We start from the raw sequence: 19,115 nt of genomic DNA, 5'->3' as shown, positions 1-19,115 counted from the left end.
GCAGGATACACACTTGTTCTACAGGCTGGACACACACACACACACACACACACACACACACACACACACACACACACACACACACACACACACACACACACACACAGTTGACTGCAGTGAAAACAGAACCCCTACCTATCTAAGGTATACAGACTATAGAACACATTACTTGACACAAGCACCACAGTGCAAGTTTAACTTTTACAATTCTGCAGGTTAACTTATGGTAGATGACATCAGCAGGCCTTGTGGGGGACAACAGTTTGGAAGACCTGCATAGGCACATAGAGTCATAGGCTCATACACGGCCAGTAGCCTAACTGTAGAGTGTGCTCTAGATGTGTAGAAGCCTAGCTGTGTGAAAACACAAGTACCCTTATTGAGCATAGTTGTATTTTGAGTTTAGCAGAGCAAGGTTGTCAGCAACAATGAATGGCTCTGTCCATGAGGGAGCACACAACATTATATATTATACTTTGTAGTGTAGTTGATGTATGTGTGAAAAAATACTGAACCCCCATGGTTTTGCTGCTTGTGGGGGGGGGGGGGGCAACACATGCATGTATTGTGAATGTATGTTGTATACTTAGAATGTGCCCTGAATTTGCAATGCTCACTTGAACCCAGTACCATCTGTATTCCAGGGCCAGTTTTCTTGATGGCCAAGGTCATTAATTGAATATATCTGGTAACTATTTTTGGCCATCTGCTTCATAGGTGGTCCACTGTGCTTCATTCAAAACAGATAACACAGCTATTATCTGCTTCCTCTGCTTGCAGTATGCAGTGCACTATGCAAAAAGTGTAATGAAGAATAAGAACGAAAAACTCAGTAATTGGACACATATAAGCAAATTGTCTGTTGTCGCATGATAAGGTACTTTTTATACAAACCCACCACTGTTTACTTCATTACTCCACCAAGTTAAGATATACAAGGATATGCCATAATATTATTAAGGAATACATTCTACATTCAGGACTTACCTTGCAAATGCGGCAGTTGAGACAAGTTTATTTTAAGCATAGAATTTCCTTGTGTCTACTCCCATGATATTGAAGTATGCAAGAAAAAGTAGAAAGTAGGCTACATGGATGCTTTATATCTTGTTGAATATCTCCACTGTACTGAAGAAAACACTTGTTTATGGTGTATTTAGCACCTATGGAAAACATTTGCTACTTTACTGAATATATGAACTCCACTGGTGCTCATTCAAGATGATTTACACCTATGTATCACTGCACAGACTGATACTGAAAGTGAACGCAGGGGATCTTATTACCTTTGTCCATGCCTGTGATATAGAGCAAACATGCAGCTCAAAAAGTAGAGAGAAGGCTGTAGACCCTGTAGTATAACCCAACACCTTATATACTTCCACCCTACATATACTCATGCTGCCACAGGAATAGTTATGTAATAAGTACCAAAAAACCTGCCATTCATTGCTCCATTTCCCATGGTTGTGCTTAGTGCCACATTGTGCAAACATGGACAAAAATTAAAAAATACATTTTAACATGAGGAAAGATACGATACATTTTAACAAAAGATAAACAAGATGACACAACTTGTGAATTGTGCACTATGTACATACACTTTTACACTTCACAGACCTACATGTACACCTCTGTAAGTATAACCTGACACACACCCCTGATCTCATCATACACTGTTGCCATGCATTCAGCACAAACACTATAGAAGTGACTGCATGAAGTGAAAATCCCTACCTGGTTGAATGTTTTGGGATTCAGCAGTTCTAATGAGTTTTGACCTCATTTGGATCTTCACTGCGCTGACAGCCCTGAATCTACATGGTTGGTAACAGTGTAGGCAGGGAAACTGAAGGGGAGCCAAATGTTGTACAGTCAAGGCAGGGTATTACTGAGGTATATATCTATACAGAGGAATGCAGGTTTTGGATTGGTTGAGTACCAGGATTTACAAAAGAATCTTTCTTATCTCACACTACCACATCCCACTGATGCTATTTCAAACTGGGAATCTGTGACTCTCCACTATAATATTTAATATGTCCCTTCTGTTTGCTGCAATGGGAGGGGGGTGAGTAGAGAGCTGCTGCTGTTTTATGTAGGGTTGTTGCAGGCCATTTGCATATTTGTTTATTTAAAATAAAGAAACATTACCTAACTTTAGAATAAAGAAAGAAAGAGTAGGGAAAGCACCTGTACCTGAACAGCATCACCTGTCTAAAATATGCACACACAAAGGTAGGCACCATACGTATTAACAGGTAAATGCACAGAGTGTCACTTTTTAATTAAAACTAAAAATACTAGTGTTTTAGTGATTATGTTCAGCACATAAAGTAATTAAAATGTGTTAGCAGTGACGAACATAGTAAAATTTTCCAAAATAAAATTACATAATCATAGATAATAAATAAATGGCTATGCCCCCCCCCCCCAAGAACTGTGGACCCTGGATTGCTGCATGCATTTTTCCTATTATAATCTATCACTGGCAAACAATCTGATTTAAACTATCTCATATTTATATATATTTTTTTAAAGAATAACAGTTTGTCATTAGAAAGATCGTTACTGTTTAATAATCCGTTGATACTTTTCAATGCAAATTTGTCTATTCGTGGGAGGTTGGCATAATGGTTAAGGTGATTACCTTATAGACACAAGGTGTAGGATTTGATTCTCCCATAGGGTATTTGGCTAGGCTTAAAACTGAGGTGTTTATCTTACAGGTGCAAGGTGCAGGGTTTGATTCTCACATAGGGTGTTTGGCTAGGCTTAAAATTGGCCACATGGGCAGTTAGCCTAGTACTAATCTATGAACCTAAATGATAGCAGAGCTGGTAGTTGTTTTATTTTTTATAATACAGTCAGTCTAAAGTCTAGAATAAATTATATTTAATTATTTACTCACAACAATCATTGACCTAACCTGAAAGATGTGCTGTATACTGTACTCTCATAAAAGGTAGCTAAGGTCCACGAGTCAGTGTCTGCCCATGACATCAAATGTTAGCACTGATCTAGTGATAGTTCCCCATTACTTTTCTTCCTTCCAAATAGAATAGAATAGAATAGTCATCTTTCTGATACACATGTTGGTACCTTTTACAGGCAAATGTAAGCTGAATGCATATGTTATATATTCCTGCATTCATTTTATCCAGACTGAGGCATCATCTGAAATGTATGTTTCATTATCCTCATGTCTAGCACATGCCTTTTATCATATCTATATCTTACTATTTCAAGTATGATGCTAGGAAACTGGCTTATATATATTGATATTGATTTGTTTATTTTGTATTTTTAACTTTCTGTTTTTTATTAGTGTTTCAATAAGGTCAAATATGACATAATGTTTTGTATCATAAAATGTTCTGCACACATCATTTCCTTATTGAAACTTTTCCTCAATAAATGCTATATCCCCATTAGGGCTAATACAGTTAACAAAAATGTAAGGAAACAAACAATAAGAAATTAGGTGTATAGCTCAAAATAAGTGTAGCACAAGCAACCCCCATGCTTGTGTATAAAGTGAATTAGAAGTGTTCGGTACATCTTCTCCTAAGCTAATGAAGATAACTGTAAAGGGTGATACCCTGTAAAACTAGGAAGATTAAAAATAGAATAATATTGTATAGCTGTATTTTCTAATATACCAAATAAATGAGCCTACCAAACTCTCCATTAAAAAGCACAATATTTCTGGCAAGCGTCAAGAGACATTTTTTGACCATTCTATGTTCAGTATATAACAGCATTCTTTTTTTCTCTCTTGCAATATAACATTCCTCCATTGTGGATGCTTTTAGTCAGTATTTCTCTCTTTAGTTACTCCTGTTTTGCTACTGAATATCTTAGCAGGCAAACGTTTACAGTACTATATCAATGTATTAAATGTAACTATGTTCACATCTTTCAATAAATTATAATGTTTTGTTAAGTACTCTTTTTCAGTCCAAGACCTTTCATTGATAATCCACCCATCAAGTTATGATACTTCACCATCAGGCTCATAGCAGTTGTTTTTTTTCTTTACTTACTTCTGGTAGCTGTTAAAAGACTGTTTTTTTTTTTTTCATTAGCTTTCACCAAACTATCAGATGACAGAGCCTGCATTAATATTCCAATGTGTAAAGTATAACTGGTTTTAAGTCTGCCAGTAAATGTAGATGCTCTGTCACAGACATAGTCCATTGAGTTCTTTGTTTTTGAATCACTAGTTGCTATTCAGCAGGTTGCTCTTCTGGTCCATTTCTCATCTGGTAATTAAGCCTAACAGCAGCCGCTATACTGCCTCATTCATTCATTCATTCATTCATTCATTCATTCATTCATTCATTCATTCATTCATTCATTCGTTCGTTCATTCATTCATTCACTCATTCATTCAGGTTTTGTCATAATGGAAGAAGTGTTATCATCTATGTGGGTCTGGGGGAAAAGGGGCTTGCTTCATGTCTTACGATTTAGGTGCATGTGCCAAATGACACTTCTTGAGTCAAATATGCAATAGACCGCAATAACTGCACTCACTTTTGCAAGTCACATAAGTGTATATACGCCCCACTCTCTTGAGGAAAATACCTCCATTTGTTCTTTGGTGTTCATCAAGAAGCTCGCATAGAACACTGTTTACTGCGCATGCATCCCTCCCCTCCAGCTCTAAAAGATGCAGTTGTCTCACTTCAGTTCCCACACAAAAGGACTACTAATCAATCGCAGGTCATCCTTGTCATATTCAGGGATCTATCCCACTATGCCACAAAAATGACTGCTGCTCAGGAGACTGCAAAGTTTTCACCACTAATATTTTAAACTGCTGCTTTCCTTCACATAATAGTTGGTTGCTTAAATAGCTAATATTCAAACCTGCAAGAAGTACTACAGGAATTACACTGGGCTAAGTCAATCAGTAACTGTGATACCTCATCATATAATTTATCAGTTCCATTGTACATCTTCCTATAGCTCTCCTTCAGTCAGAGGTATACTACTTCATTTCAACACTCTCTGCTTCCTACTAGAATGAAAATGACCTAGTCAAGAATTCTAAGTCGAAGCATGTTCACATTCTTTGCCCTCCATGCAATAGTTGTAGGAATAAGGACAGTGGAGCGATGTTGTTGTTGCGTCTTTCAGCTTTTCCCAGTTAAGGGTCACCACAGTGGAACTCCAGTCCGCTAATGATTGGCAGTTGATTTTTACATGCTGAGTTACCAGTCCTGATGCACAACCTTCAACGAAGGTACGCCCATACACGCATGTCTCAACGCAGAAGATGCTCTAGCTGAGAATTGAACCGGACAGCGTCTTACTGTGAAGTGACAACCCTACCACAGCAATGTTGGTCATCTAATATAATAATCATGCCATTCCCCTCAAAACAGCTGAAAATGGTTTCTTACTTCATGGTACTCCATTAGTGGGCAAAGAACGGAGTTTCTATATCCAGTCCACAAACAAAAAAAGATGACTTCTGTCCAGTATACCTCTCAACTGTCCATATTTTTGGAGCATGTCCAGATTTTTGTCTCATATTTTTGGAATGTTTCTCATAAAATTGTGGTTTTCTGGAAAATCAATGGCAAATCATTGAGACTTGAGGTCAGAAAGTAATGGCAGACATCTGAGTTTCAGACTCCATGTCTTTCATAAAATTCATGTTAATGCAAAACATGTTATTCTATCAACTTTCTAAATTCATAACAGCAATATCCAAAATGTGTCTCTATTTTTGAGCCTCTGTTCCCACATTGTTTATGGCTTTCTCTTGATTTCTTGCTCTAAAAGGTTGAGAGGTATGTTCTCTAGTGGTATTATACTTCTAATAAGAAAAAAGGTAAATGCAGATTAGTCCTAGACCTTCACAGATTGTGGACTAATTTCTTCTTTCTTAAAACTAATGAATGACAAATGTTTAACTCATCACCTCTATGAAAGAATTCACACAGATCAATCCAGGAAAAAATGAAGAAAATATTTTGTCTTGTAAGAAGAGTATTTGGATGCCCAAATGATCAGCTTTGAGCAAACTCTAGAGTTTATCTATAATGATCCTAAATGTCAGCACTGCCAGAGTATTCCACAAATGAAAATTCACATGTATTCACACATCTGTATAGTCCAGACATCGTAGTAATAACTGCAGTTTAACTAAACCATCACGTAAAAGCAAATTAGGTCACTTGACTATCTACAATACATTTTGCAAAGTAAAACAATCCAGTAAACAGCATATCATCTCCATCAGGTATTAAGTGATTTATTTCACCATTTGGTGCTCGGTGCTTGACAGAATTATTTTTTCTAAAATATCTCTCCCACCTACAGTTAAACATAGACTACATAGTCTTGAAACACATCCTTTCAACCTACAGAATTCCTCTCTCATGGGTGTTTTTAGAGGGTGGTTCTCTCTTTAGTTAATATTGGACCAAATTGCTTTTCTCTAATGATCCTTTATTACTGTTGAATACCTTAGCAGGGTATGTGGACTGTTACACTCATTTAATTAACTTACACTTAAAATGTTTTTTTTGTGTGTGTGCCAGCTAAGTATCAGTTTGGAGATACATACTGTCTGTCTCTGTCTCTCTTGGCCCCCAAGAATGAATGCTGTGGAAGAAACAATGCAATGATAGCTAACGGACATCATCATATCAGAAATTATATGTGTAGGTGATATAAACTGTGGACTAGGCACAGCTGTCAAAATACCTGTGCAAGATACTATATAACTGCATTGACTTAGCACTTAGCAAACAGGTACATCTACCAATTTGTTCTTTAAAAAAAAAAAACTAAAAGACAATGTGCATTGGACTGGCTATGGATATGCCATCCATCCCAAAACAGCACTGTCAGGACTTTTAGTTAACTTTTTCGTTAACTATTTCATATAATTTGTTATCAACATCTAAAGTAAGTTATTACCCAACCATAAACACTTCATGGTTAGCAGTACAAAACAACTGACTCAGATTTATTGATTCGGCTAAACCTAGGCATAAAATCGCATTTTCTTGTTCAGATCCCAACCATCAATCAACATTTTACTTTACAAATCAAGATTCTCATAAACAGTGTTGCTCCAATAAAAGGCTATCGAAGCATGGAAAGCCACCTATTTATGACTGACAGTCTTAAAGCAACCATGACTGAAAGGAAAAAAGCTGGTTTGCTTAAAAATCCCTACTAAGCAAAATGCCAGGTGTGCTTGGACAGCTACAGACAATTTAGAAATGTTTGAAAAAGTACAGACAGACCACAAGAATAGTTATTTCTACACTGATAGCCATCATCAACTGCCACCATAATATTTCTGGAACAGTGTAAACTAGTTTCATCTGGTAGCTACCCAACACTCTATTCTTTTCAAAGTGGCTCTGAGAAAAAAAAAATCTCTGAATGAAATTACAATTGCAGTGAAATAATACTTCCTAACATACTTCTCAAATGTCCAGAATTTTAAAGAATGCCACTGATTCTGTTTAAGATTTTTTCCCTGTAATTTGTATAATATTTGATTTTCTGGTAAATTACAAAGGATTACAGAAAGTCAATAATGGCAGACATTAGAGTTTCATAGTTCTTATAGTTTAGAAAATGCTTGCTGCTTCAAAACTTATCATTCTTGTAAATTTTAAGTAAATTAGAGTAATATTTAAAATTACCCATTTCTGGGCCTTTGTTCCACCTTTATTTTTGCCTTTCTCCAGAATTCTTGAACAAGGACATACTTCCTGATGATTCTGATGAGTCACCTACAGAATCTCAGGATCTCTTTCCAGTTATTGAAAATCAGTTCTGCCTGCATTAAGTAGTTATCTGTGCAGCCTTAAAACTCTAGCAAAAGACCGTATATCTGTAGGTCAGAGTGTCTACTCCCAAAACATATAAAATTGGTGCACATTCTCTAGCTAGTCCTCTTACTAGCATTATACACAGGATCATCCAGAATGTGGCCACCCCTGTGGGAAGAAGCTTATATTATTCCCGCCCAGAAAAGGGACTGGTTGGTGCATCCATTAAACTACTAAATTCGGACAAGTTTCAGTAGTAAATATAATGGCTAAAATATTAGGCAAATTAGTACATCAATAACTGATACATTGAACAACATAGCATTCTAAGATGTTTGAGATACTTGCAACACTGCTTTCGGAAAGGTGGTTTTCCATGGTATATTGATTGATGGCAAGTGGTGTTGAGGTAATTTTTGAACACTTTCAAGGTCTCAACACTACATGCTAAATGATCATTTAAAATAACTCCTATGTGTCTTAGAATGTAGATCATTATATTAAAGTGGTTCACCATTTAACTCACATGGGGGAAATATCTAGTTAGATATGTAAAGTATACTCCACTGAGTAATGAAGTAAAAACTAGTTCCCGTGCTGCTCAGTTCTAGGCCCCACTGGTCACCACCTAAATGTTAATTATCTAATTAATTAATTTTGTAACATCTCAGTTCTTCAATATGGACATGACACTGCTCTTGTCCATGCAGCTGATACTATAGTAGAGAAGTAGTGACAACCAAGTTAGCACTGAGATTTAAGGCTCCATGCTATAATATGGTTACAAGTAGAGTCAATTATTGTGAATTTTGTATAGGGTCTTATACTGCCTTACCACACTAGTAGCAAGCCCAATATTACATTCTCACTTTTTTCCCTCTAAGTTACTCTTTGGGTTTTAATTTACACTGTATTAGGCATCATGTCTTGACAAAGTTGAAAAAAATGATCATGATTCACTTAATTTGTATTCAGCTTATTACAGAGTACATATTACAGTGACTTTCTAATGACTCTAATCTAGCAAAAGTCATGAAGAAATTGGACTTCTAATTTTTCTGCCCTAAACTCTCTCTAGAACATTACTTCTTAGAGCAGTGTAATAAATTTAGAACCAAAGATTACTTAATAGCCTCTTCATTAAAATAATTGCTGTAGTATTTCCTGCTAGGTCACCTTGCTTGAAAAATCTTTGTGTAATACAAAGAAATGTCTCTCTCCCTAAGCAAAACATGTACATAGCATTAACACTTTCAGAAAATCTTTATTTTCATATTAGTGAACGAATAAACTACTCAAATATGATTTAAGAAATTGGTAATTTCGAAACATTTCTAAATATCAGTGTAATATTTATAAATCTTGATACAAGCAAATTTGTACACACTGCTTTTACATTTACTTGGCTAACGCCTTTATCCCACATGTTGGTATAGCAGACAAAGTTTTCTACTTAAGGGTTACCCACTATGTAACCCCATAGAAAGCTAGCTCTTGGTATACTCTCTTCAAAGTGGCTAGACACCATTGGTATCTCACTGAATTTCATAGTCAATTTCCTCCTTTCAGTGCAAACTATAATAGTATGCAAGCTGATGTCAAGGGTCAGTTGCTGACAACTGTTTATGATGATTGTAAACTCAGCACTGTCATTAACTCTGCAACTGATACCAATGCTCTACATGAGTGCCTAGACTATAATAACAGCTGTGGTGTCAAAAAGCACAGACTGAAAGTAAATGCAAAAAAATAATGCAGTCATGTACTTTTTAGACAGTAGGAACATCCCTGCTCCTATCATATGAATTATTCATATCTCAAACTTGATACCATTAAAACAGACCTAGGCAGTTCAACAGACATATAAACTTATAACTCTCTTTTGCCCCCATGCATCTCTTTTAACCCCATGCATCAACTATTGTCTGGAAATCTTTCTACCTAGTCCAACTAATCAAAAAGGCTATATCCTCCGTTTCCAAGGAAACTATTGCCCTCTTGTAATTTCTTCCTAATCACACCCTTAATAGAAAATATTTCTCCCTCGGGTATGTGCCTAGCCAACCATATTGCTCAGTTGATAAACCAGATAGATTCCTCAGCAAAAAATTTGGTGTGAGCTCCATGAGTCATATGGAGGACTAAAGGCTGTACTCTACTACCTCATCTCTTACAGGCTTCTGCATAGTAACAAATACCTGATCCATATGGGTAAAAGATCCAATCATTGCTATCCTCCTATATATAAAAAAATGGAAATACCACCAATGCTCACTTCAATGGCCTAAATCCTCATACTGTTGAGGGGTTAGATAGCTCTCCCAGAGGATTCCCTACTTACGGAATATCCTCCCACGCCATGTTAAGTAAAGATATATTAACATTTTTAATAAATATCTTTATGAGTGGATGGTGACCTGTAAGTTCTCCACCAGGGTAACAGACAGAAAGAGAGATAAGCTATTGAGTACTTCAATGTGCAGGCTAAGATTTTCTAGACTGATTGCCAAGTACAAACTAGTGAACCTGCAAGACTAAGTAAAACAGTGGTGTGAGGTAGGGGAGGGAGTACCATTTGTAATAAAATGAAAATGTTTTCTTTGAATTCTAGGCTCGTTTTTATAATTTTGGGTACAAGCAGTAACATCCTCAAGCTACTACTATTTTGATCACTAGCAGTTTAAAATCAATAAATCATAGAGGAAGTGTGTTTTTTACATTTCAACACTGGGTTACATATTCTATGTCTGAAGATCATTAAAAAAGACTCATGTACAACAATTTCCTTGCAGCCTCATGTAAGGGTGTTTTTTTTAAAAAATTGGTAAAAGCAACATGGCTTAGTGGTTAAGTTCTCTGCCTCACAACATCAGGGCCATGGTTATATTTTAATCTTTAGTTCCTGTGTTGGTACAATATAAATGCTGTTTTTCTGCATGCATTAGTTTTCTCCAGATACTCTGGTATCTTCCCATTTCATAAAATTATTTCACAGATGCTGCTTGACTGACTACTCTAAACTGCCCTTATTTTTGTATTTATCATTGCCAATGTGGGTAAAATAGTCTCTGCAGAACAACAGCTTACATCTGTTTAAACGATGAGTAGAAAGAAAAAAAACGGATCATGTTCAAGTGCAGGAATGTACTGAAAATGAGTTACTGCAGATGGATTCAAATGTTGCCCTACTAAGCCAAATAAGAAAAGTAAAGTAGTGCAGAGATTAACAACTTATCATCAGTTGGGTGCTTGTTGTTCACTGATATAGAATAGGTTTGTTGTGCCTTTAAGCCTATTCTTAGTTAATACTTACCTGTACATACCTGGTCTAAAGTTGTATAGCATATAATAAACACTATTACCCCTGCAGATGTATCCCACTGATGTAAGGCACACATTCTTAATACATGTGAAATAATAGTCTACAATGTTACCTTAACAAAGAACAGAGTGGTGAAAAACTCACTGTTAAATTTCAGAGGCTATTTTGCAATGATATATAAACGCAGCAGTAAACAATAATGAAAAGCAAAAATAGTCTTCTTTTTGCAAGAGTAAGATCTTGTTTTGATCACTTTTATTAAGGAATCAAATGTGGAATTTTATAACTAGATGAACTGCTCCTTCTATCTGATAAAGCACAGATGGTAAGGCTTATTAAATAAAATGAATCATGTAGCTCTGTTTGTTTGTTTTTTTTTTTTTCACACACTCCAGGGTAAACAGCATTTGGTTCATATGAGACTTGGCAACATTTCCTAAAGTTATGCTTCATATTAGAAAGCAGTTTTCTCTGTGAACAGAAAATGCACAATTCCCTTAAATTGTTCTTTAAAATGTGGTCTATTTTAAGGCTGTTTAATTATACACTATTCAGCATCTGGTGTCTTCGCTAGCAATTGCTGAATTTCTTCCATCAAGACAAAAAAATAAATAAATAAAAGTAAATGTTAATTCCTATATATTATTTATTAAAAATGTAAAACAAGAGTAAAGATAAAATGTGAATTGAAAAAACAAAAGGGTCTTATGGAAAACTTCAGCAATACACACCTATGATTTTATGATACCCATCACTGCAGAATTCATGAAACATCAGACAGTAGGTTCATAGGTTCATAGGTGTGTACTAGGCTAATGGCCGTGGAGACTTTACAAACCTAGCCCATAGGATTAACCTGGCATTGTGCCACCCGACCTTAGTTCCCAGTGCTTCTGTTGAGTAGAGCCACTGGAGTGATCCCCAGGGTGAATTTTCTATTTCCCATCCAGTCATCAAGATTTCTCTTGAAGAGGGCCAGTGAGGTGCTCTGTTTGACATGTATGGAAAGTCTATTCCATAGCAAGGGCAGTCTCTGGGTAATTAACCTGTCCCTCCAGCATTTTCTGTTGATTGTGGTAATGAGGTTGAGGTCACTGGAGAATGTGGTGTGGAGGGACTGAGATTTCTTTAGCTGTAGCATTTCTAACAGAGCTGGATCAGACATGGCTTTGTATGTCAAGCAGAGATTGCTTCTAAGTAGGTGATATAAGACAGTAGGTACTAATAAAAGGAAATGTGAAATATGGCAATATCATTTCTGAACAATAGTAGAAGTATATGAGGTGAAGGGTCGTTTTAGAAAATGCAAAAATCTGTCATTATAAGAAGCGAAACATGATTGAGTACACAAAATACAGCAGAATAGTTCAATGCATGATTGCAGCATTTGTGACTTTATTTTAACATCGCCTATGCAAATATTTTGAGTATTGTTGTCTCTGTTTTCTCAGTATTGTACCCTCCCGATATATATAAAAAAAATGCCTATGTTTAAAAAAAACTCCAGTCTGACAAACACAAGGACTCTTTTTTAGCTATCTACTTATTCTTGTATTTGACATTAACTTTATATTGAAAAACAAGATGAAAAGTCTTCAAGATTATGGTCATAATCAGGGACAGATGTTATTGTTGAAATGTTTATGCTCCTGTACCTTAGAAATGGAAGGGGTGATGAAAGCCTTAAACAGGCACCTGTAGATCAAAACAGAGTCCTAAGGCAATGAAGACTGGATGGTAACTGACTACACTGGCATGACATTTTATTTTATTAACTGTTTAGATGACATTTTATTTTATTAACTGTTTAGATAAGGCTGCAAGTGATCAGAAAAAGCATTATTTCTTTCAGACCTTAATAGATACTTTTGAAATCTGGTCAGTGCTGAACATTTCACAACAGCTGAGAGGATTAGCATGTGAATCTTCTGCAGAGTGAGCCATTTAATATCAAGTTTTGATTTCTACAGCTTCTTTGAGTGAACAGCTAATATATCTCTTTCTTATTGTTGTCTTCTTTTCTTCCTTCTGCTCACCACCACATTTCCTGCAATAAGGAAACATTTCAGTTTTACAAAGTAAACACTTTTGATGGCATGATTTTCTTTTGTTCCCTTTTTGATGATATCTAACATATGCACTATACATGCTCTGTGACTCCACAGTACATAGTTATCTTTGTTTTTTTGTATAGACTGTGATAGAACGGGCAGACATCTGCCTCAGCCTGTTGTTTTATAAAAAATGGCTAAGGAATGAAGTCAGTAAATAAGGGATAACATCTCCATTTTGAGAGGTAAGATTCTGTGATAAATGCAAAGGAGCTGCTTGTAGGGGAGCTTATCACATCAAAATTTGTCAGTTGCTTTAAATGTACTGTATTGTTTTGCTCCATGGAATAATTTACTGCTGATGAATATATATGTCTATATATATATATATCTATATCTATCTATCTATATGTATATCTATATATATATATATATATGTATATATATATATATATATATATATATATATATATATACATTCATAGGTTCATAGATTAGTGCTAGACTAACTGTCCTTGTGAGCCATTTTCGGCCTAGACAATATATATATATATATATATATATATATATATATATATATATATATATATATTTTTTTTTTTTTGACATTTTTAAATTCTCAGCTTAGTGGCACAGAGAAACTGAAACAGTGAACTGACCAAACTTGTTCCAGTAAGGAAAGATTAATTTAAAATGAACATGCTGATTGGTTCGCCCAATCATAGTGCAAGTTTTTGAATGTGAAATCACTTCTGTTGCATAAACTTCTATACAGATAACTAATGATTTAGTCAGGATTCTTTATCAATTGTATTTTAAACAGATTCATACTTCCCTTAAGGTGAATAATTCCTTATGAGGTGAAAAGCAAAACAGAAAATAGCTTAATTGTAACAGTAATGGCCATAGACATTGTACATTATTGCAGACAAAGTAGCACTTCACCTTAAATTTAAAATGTAAGCAAAACTATCACCGAGAGAGCTTTGGACTGACTTTCAAGCTACCAAGCTGCCATCTTTATCACTAATTCATTAATTCATTTTCTTAGTCATGCCACACATGTATTTATGTATGTATGTATGTATGTATGTATGTATGTACATATTTATTTATTTATTTCTGAGTGATGAAAATGTCTATCTTTCTTCTGATCCAGTTGCATCTGAGGCATGGGAGAAAAGAGTTTCAGTATGCAGAAATGGTAAGAGATTAACAAATGTCGAATAATTCAGTAGACAGCATTCTTCCTGATATCTTTAAGATGAATGCTGTGCAAGTCTTGCATAAGTTTTAGCTGTCATTTTCCATAAAAGGTGAGCTCTTTATGTGATTCCCGAGCTATAGCAGAATAGCTGGCTAAAGTGCATTGTATGATAGCCTTATAAAAAACATAAAGGCTGGGTGTTACTGGAATTCTGACATGATCCCCCCCCATAGGGTAGTGTAAAATATTAATTATGATATGGAACCTGACTGTAATATAGTCAGAGTGGATGACATCATTTGGAATCCTGGTTTGTTCTCACCCTATAATCATCTACACTTGTTGCTGAGCACATTGCAGAAGGTTGACCAGTCAGCAGAAATACCTCCTGTTATCAGTTGCCTTAGTTCTACTTCTACTGGTCTGTTGTTTGTAGAATCAAGATAACAATAATAAATTGGCTTTGTAAGAGGCATAAGCATTGAAAAGTGACATAGTTATCTTACCTGTTACTGAAACTTGGCTAGAAGTTGTTACCACCCCTTTAACTTGTATTGTACAGCATTATAATATATTTGTACAGACAAGCCAGGAGAATGAACTAGTATTACTCAGCTATTCATGAAGAGCGAGTTTCAAGATAAAGTTTTGAAGAACAAAATGTCATCTGTGCTGTCATTCTTTATAAATGTATGTAAGCATATCAAGGTATAATTTGGAGTGATCCTTATTTCCAATTTTTTCATTGAGCAGGCATTACAGTGATGCAGTTATCACATCATATAAAGAATACTGCACATATAAATAAATCCTTTCAAAGGTGGTTGATATTGGAGCAGCCAATAAAGCATTAGACAGAAATTTATATCATGAATAGTAAAAAGCCAAATGTTTAGGAATTCTCATAGACTAATTCCAGTCATTACAATATTAGCTTACTAGATGTAGTTCTTACAAAACAGATCACAAAGATATCTTAAGCTCAAGGTATTAGCCAGTTTCTGTGTGACCAAGTTCCAGTTTATTGGTTAGTTAAACATCAAACATCTTCCTGACATACACCATAGGAAAATCTTTCTTGGACAGAATGCATGCAACATCTTTATGAACTGGACATGCTGAATTATAAAGCTGTGCTGGAGAAGCTGATTGATTATATCATGTAATACATATAAAGATCTAAACGTAGTCAGTCCAGTATACTGCATTCAGAATTGTATGCATGACTGAGTTACCATTCAAATCTAAGGTATGGTCTAACATTAAATAGAGAAGCCTATTCTCCATTTATCTTTTTTACTGCTCTGATTGCATTTATAAACATTTAAAATCAAATTAGTTCTAGCCTCTTTCTGTCTCATTCTTTTGGGATCAGTTACCCAAGGGCATAGCAGTCTAATTGTAAATCACAATGTAAAGTGATATTCGAATTAATAGCAGCAGTGCTTGAGAACACTGTAAAATAAATGTTAAGGTTGGATTTTATAATAAACTGTTTAAACAAATCAATATGCAACTATTTGAGCAAAACAAAAATATATTAATAAAAGCTTACCAGAACAGTCTCCAACTGAGTGCACTTTTAAAATAGTTGTGCTCATATGAGCAAGGTCATTCCTGAACTATATGTGAAAAAATAATCTATGGTGCAAATTCAATAAAGCTAACACAGTCATTTTTTTCCGTGTGTGCATTACAGAGTGATGTGAATACGGGCACAATGAGTTTTAGATTCATTAAACTCGGTGTACCGGCATGCAATCACATGCAGTCACTTGCAATTACGGAAACTTTCGTGGAATGCAAATTTCAACATAACTAGCCGAAATATATGGTAATAAAGTGACACAACATGGTGGAACAATCCAACTGTCAACAGAACTGTGTATATTCCGTGTCCGTGTTGATAGTGTACGTGGAAATTTTCCATGTACAGGAGTCTACAGGGAATCAAGGGCATGTAAAACTCCAGATATATGGACAGAATGGCTATGAAAAGGGAACAACACACATTTAATGGCTGATGTATACACTGTAGATGTCCAAACGCATCGGGGGGGGGGGGGGGCTCAAAATAGTATACATTTAAAATAATTTTTAACCACATGTTTGTTCAGTGCAGTACTTACCGCATAAGGATTTAAATATGAATAATGGAAGCAACACTGAAAAGAAAAGCATAATATAGTGTCACAATGGGTACAATACCCCGCTGTGTGTCTTTAAAGTAGCGCTCCTCTGCTGTTGCCCAGATTACATGACTACTGACCATGTAGTTTCCAGGGTTTTGTCACAGATATTATGCAAATGAGTGCAAAAAGCAGTTTATTTGTTGAATCACAAAAAGCTGGAACTGTGTAAGGCTGTTCACTTCATGTAAGCTCCTACATGGTGTTTATGCTTACCATGTATGTCGATGACATCAGAGAGGTGTGTCAGGTAACTTTGTTGTTTTTTGGGTGTATTGCACAATGCACCACTTCACGCAAACAGTTATGGGGATGCATACCTTGTATGCACGAGCAGACCACCCACGTATCAGACATGAGCGAGACATCCAAAAATATTAAACGGGGCTGCACTCTGCTCATATCCTCCAGTTATATTCCTTTATAGTACTACTACTGTGGTGCTATGTCTTAGGAATTGAAATGGAGTGCAGACCGTCCTGGGTTCAAGTACAAGGTATGGCTGGAGTGCAGATGGCCCTAGGTTGAAGGATAAGGTATGGCAACTTTTTTTATAGTGTTCTGATATCTCAGCTTACACACATGAAGTGTAAGTAGCATTAATTACCATTTTTTGTACTTTTCATGACAACAGGGATGAACATAAAAAATTTTACTTGCCTTGCCTTAGTTATTCACAGCTGTGCTCTTCTGCTCGTCAATGTACATAGCGCACTACTGCACACTGATGATGGACCTTTAAATCATGTTAATTATATCCTAAGCAAGTGAATTCCATCTTAATTAGCCAATCTAACACAGTGGACTTACCCAAGCAATGCATAAAGTATGATTAAAGCCTACATTCTGATTTTAACTTGATACTTCAAGACCATTAGATTAGAGACCTGGAAAGTTTAACTGAAATAATGTTAGGAGCTGCTACAGCTAATCTAAATCTGTATGTGCTACAGGCTGAAGTCAATGTTTCTGGTGCTGCTGACAATAGGCTTAGGCAGAGAAGGAGAAGAGTGCTCAGGCCCAGGGTAACCTTCCAGGTGCTACATGATCTGGAGATTGTAGAGCACTATAGGGAGGACAGGGACATATTACATGAACTCTGTGAGTTGTGCCACCCTCTGCTCACAGCCAGAGTCAACCAAGGGAAACCCATCCCAGGGGATACTACGGTATGTGTAGCCCTTAGGATATTACTAAAGGTACTTTTCAAAGACCAACTGGGGGCATGATGGGGGTGTTACAGGCATCAGCATCCAGGATACTCCACCAGTTCCTGGATGCTATGCTACTACATGCCAATGAACATATAATTTCCCCTTATCCCTGAGGAGAGAGCCAGCATTATGCACCGGTTCTCCCATGTAGCGCACTGCCCTGAAGTACTGAGTGCCATAGATTACACTCATGTACACATCAAGGTACCACCTGATGAGCAGGGTAGAATCTACATTAACTGAAAGGGATACCACTCCATTCAGATGTCAAGCCATGTACAATGCCCAGGAGATTATAGATTATCCTGAATGTGTGCACTGGCAACCTTGGCAGTTATCACAACTTCCATATCTGGCATACATGACAGCTGTACCAGATGTTTGCTGGGGGGGGGGGTGGCATCCCACAGGGACATTTACGGGGGATGCTGGCTATGCCCTGGAACCGTGTATGATAACACCCATCAGAAATTCACACAGACCCCTGGATGAGTGCCATAATGAGGCACACACACAACATGCATCTCAACCTCTTAAAGCAAGAAATTTGGAAAAGGCCATAAATAAAAGTGGAACAAAGGCCCAAAAAATATGGGCATTTTTAAATATTGCTCTTATAAACTTAGAAAGTTGATATAATAAAACAAGTTTTGCATTACCATGAATTTTCTAAAGAGTATTAAGTTTGAAACTCAAATGTCTGTCATTATTTTCTAACTCTAATCTTTAATGATTTGCCACTAATTTGGCAGAAAGCCACAATTTTATGAAAAACAGACCAAAAACATGAGGCAAAAATCTGGACATTCTGAGAAAATCTGTACAGTGGAGAGGTATGACTTACAAACTAGGAACATCATAGAGCATGTGTTTTGGCTTATAAAGTCATGGTTCCTGTGATTAGATATATCTCGAGGAGCCTTGCAATATACTTCAAGCACATATACACAAATTTTTGCAGCATGTGCTATGCTCTACAATCTGATCCTGTGGAAAAAGCTGCAGCAGGATCAGCAAGGTGAAGGGACACACATCCCCCCACAAACACCTAGGTCACCACAGTCACAGTCACAGTCAGACACAGAGGAGGAACCCCCAGTTGCTGTCCCCATGGGCAGCCGTAGGCTTGCTCAGTATGCCCTTGCTTTGGCTAAGAGACAACACATAGTGCATTTATTGACCACTTGGGGACCTAGGGACTAATACCTTTCTCCTACTCACACTCGTACATTAAAAATGATATCAGGCAACTCACACGACCTCTTCCTTTCCATGTATTGACTGTGTACTGCTTGCATCAGACAGAGTAAACCCTGAACTACAG

This window comes from Protopterus annectens, chromosome 2.part2, assembly GCF_019279795.1.
Source record: "Protopterus annectens isolate FY-2018-M chromosome 2.part2, PAN1.0, whole genome shotgun sequence".
NCBI lineage: Eukaryota > Metazoa > Chordata > Ceratodontiformes > Protopteridae > Protopterus > Protopterus annectens.
This window is presented reverse-complemented; position numbering follows the sequence as displayed.